Consider the following 3,329-nt stretch of genomic DNA (forward strand, 5'->3'; position numbering starts at 1 on the left):
GAGAGTGCTTCAGCTAAGCGATCTGAACAGCCTCTGAAAGCACACACCATTCTCTACTGATTAACAACACTCCTAACCTAGGTGCCACTTTTCGATACCAATTTTTCAGTGGTTACTCCGATAAATAAGTCACTATCAGTGCTGGGGAAAGACTGACAACTCTTTGGCTCTGGTAGATGCACAATACAAATTTCTTTAAATTAGATACTCGTTTCTCTTTTAAATGAAATTTCTCCTGAAATATAATTTCCAGTATCAATGTTAGGATATAAATGTATAAAAACAGATATTAAATGGAAATTCAGCTTCTGGCAGTAAGAATATCAAAGGTTAAAAACACTCTTGTTCTTTTCTGAACTAGAGCAAATCACAAATGTACTTTTTACAGGTCTTTTTGTTCTGGAGAAGTAAGCAGCAGGCACCCAAAGTATCTCCATTGTCATAGATCTGTGAAGGATCTTTGGCCACAAGGCTGTTTGTATTGGATTAATTGTTCTGGGCTCAGATGCCAGTCACTCCAGTTGCAACACACATGTATCTGCATGGCCATATGTAAAATTCAGCTAAATCTGTGAAAGTGGAAGACATCCAGGACTGGCACCAAGAAGTCCTCCCCCATGATCTCTTTCCTAGCAGGAAAGGGATATGCATGCATTTAGGAAGGAAACTGTGCTCTGAAAAGATTAAACCTGCCCCTTCTTCTCCCAGCATGTTGAAGACTGTTCAAGAACTTTAATTCCATGTCAGCATTTAAGAAGAAAAAATGCTGCAATTTGACGATGGCTACTGTGCAGAGGCATTATCACCTGAAAACATGTCTTACAAGGCATCCTGCACTCATTCTGCACCGCCCATGACTGAATCGAATTTCTACCACATAAGAACTAAAATTCATCTTTTTAAGTGTTGCTGATTAAGACCAGGGCAATATTTTTTTCCCCCCTAGATTCAGAGAGGATGAAGAAATTTGCATTTATAGTTGCCTATTTCTGGTCTGATTTCAGGGAGGAGAACATCTGATTCTGCAGCATGCATCAAGTTTCATGTCCCTGGAACACTGGACTTGCTTTTAAAGTATCAGATTATTTGTGTTTTTGTTTGTTTGTTTGTTTGTTTGTTTGTTTTTGTATGCTGTTAAGAAAAAAGCATCAACTAAATTATTAAATAGATTGAAGTTGTTTCTTGCTATGGCTGTCCGCGGCCAGCCGTCAGCGGAGAGAGGGAAGGAGCAGGCAGCAGAGCACGCCCATTGGCCCGGCGTGGCACCCAATGAGGCGGTGGTGGCAGGGCGGCTCTCGTGAGAGCGGTGTGGGGCAGCAGCGGCGGAGCCATGTTGCGGGCGGTCATGGCGCAGGGTGCGCGGCGGATGACATCACTGCTCCAGCGGTTTCAGAGTACGTTGGTCATAGCAGAACACAACAATGAGACTCTAACACCCGTTACACTAAATGCCATCACTGCAGCAAAACGTCTTGGAGGTGAAGTTTCTTGTTTGGTAGCTGGTACCAGCCGTGACAAGATAGCACAAGAACTCAGCAAGGTGCAGGGTGTTGCAAAAGTTCTTGTGGCTCAGCACGATGTATACAAGGGATTTCTAGCAGAGGAGCTGACTCCCTTGGTTTTGGCAACTCAGAAGCAATTTAATTACACCCATATTTGCTCTGGAGCATCTTCCTTTGGGAAGAATCTTATTCCCAGAGTGGCTGCTAAACTTGATGTTGCCCCTATTTCTGACATCATTGAGATTAAGTCACCAGACACTTTTGTGAGAACTATCTATGCAGGAAATGTCATTTGCACCGTCCAATGCGATGAAGTGGTTAAAGTGTTTTCTGTTCGTGGAACTTCTTTTGAGGCTGCACCAACAAGTGGTGGTAGTGCCAGTGTAGAAAAAGTAACCCCTCCCCCACCTGTTGGTCTATCTGAATGGACTGAGCAGAAGTTGACCAAAAGCGATCGACCAGAGCTTACCAGTGCAAAAGTAGTTGTATCAGGTGGAAGAGGCTTAAAGAGCGGTGAAAATTTCAAATTGCTGTATGATCTTGCGGATCAATTGTATGCTGTAGTTGGAGCTTCCCATGCAGCTGTTGATGCAGGCTTTGTTCCTAATGATCTGCAAGTTGGACAGACAGGCAAAATAGTAGCACCAGAACTTTATATTGCTGTGGGAATATCTGGAGCAATCCAACACTTGGCTGGGATGAAAGACAACAAGACAATCATTGCTATTAACAAGGACCCAGAAGCTCCAATTTTTCAAGTGGCAGACTATGGACTGGTGGCAGATTTATTCCAGGCAGTGCCCGAGATGAAGGAGCTCCTGAAGAAGAAGTGAGCAACACTTCTGGCCCCTGCACTGTGTTTTGCGGGAGGAAATGACAAAGAAAAAAAAAAAAAAAAAGAGTACTGGAAAGCGCTGGTGTCAGCATATGTTTTTGCTGGGCAGTGTGGGTTGGTGGGACAGGTGGTAAGAAGGAATAATAACAAATAAAGGATTGTAGGGTGTCCTGGTTTCAGTTAGAACAGAATTAATTTTCTTCCTAGTAGCTGGTGGAATGCTGTGTTTTGGCTTAGGATGAGAAGAGTGCTGATAACACCCCGATGTTTTAATTGTTGCAGAGCAGTGCTTATACCAAGCCAAGGACATCTCAGCTTTTTGCTCTGTCCTGCCAACAGGCAGGCTGGGGGTGCAGTAAGAGCTGGGAGGGGACAGACCCAGGACAGGTGACCCAAACTAGCCAAAGGGGTATTCCATACCATCTGACGTCATGCTAAACAATATATAGGGGTGGCTAGCCGGGGGGAGGGGGCCGGACTGCTCGGGGTTAGGCTGGGCATCGGTCAGCGGGTGGTGAGCAATTGCATTGTGCATCACTTGTTTGTACATATTATTATTACTTTCCTATTATCACCATTGTAACATTATTATTATTGTTGTTATTATTATTTTCCTGTCTTATTAAACTGTCTTTATCTCAACTCACGGGCTTCACTTTCCATTTCTCTCCCCCGTCCCAGAGAGGCAGGGGGGAGGGTGAGCGAACGGCTGCGTGGTATTTAGCTGCCAGCCGGGTTAAACCACGACAGTCTTTTTGGCGCCCAACGTGGGGCTCGAAAGGTTGAGATAATGGCAGATCTGACCAGGGTGTGTTAAACTAAAATTGGTGTAAGTATTAGACCTGCTTAATAGTCACTTGTCATAATGCTGATTGCTTTAATCTCAACTCTGCTGCGCCTGTTTTCCAAATTGAGTATTATAGTACATTATTTTCCGTATTTGCTCTCTGTCATGTTGTTTATCCTCTCCGGGCCCTGGTTTCAGATCATTA

The 3,329-nt window shown here is 44.1% G+C and overlaps 1 pseudogene across 1 annotated transcript; it reads left to right on the plus strand.

Annotated features, from left to right (window-relative positions):
- The first annotated feature begins 1,308 nt into the window (after nucleotides 1-1,308).
- Nucleotides 1,309-2,504, plus strand: LOC311441762 (electron transfer flavoprotein subunit alpha, mitochondrial pseudogene; annotated as a pseudogene). The gene has a single exon. The product of its transcript is annotated as an electron transfer flavoprotein subunit alpha, mitochondrial pseudogene (transcript).
- The last annotated feature ends 825 nt before the right edge of the window (nucleotides 2,505-3,329 follow it).

Source organism: Aythya ferina, assembly GCF_964211825.1.
Source record: "Aythya ferina genome assembly, chromosome: 9".
Taxonomy (NCBI): Eukaryota; Metazoa; Chordata; class Aves; order Anseriformes; family Anatidae; genus Aythya; species Aythya ferina.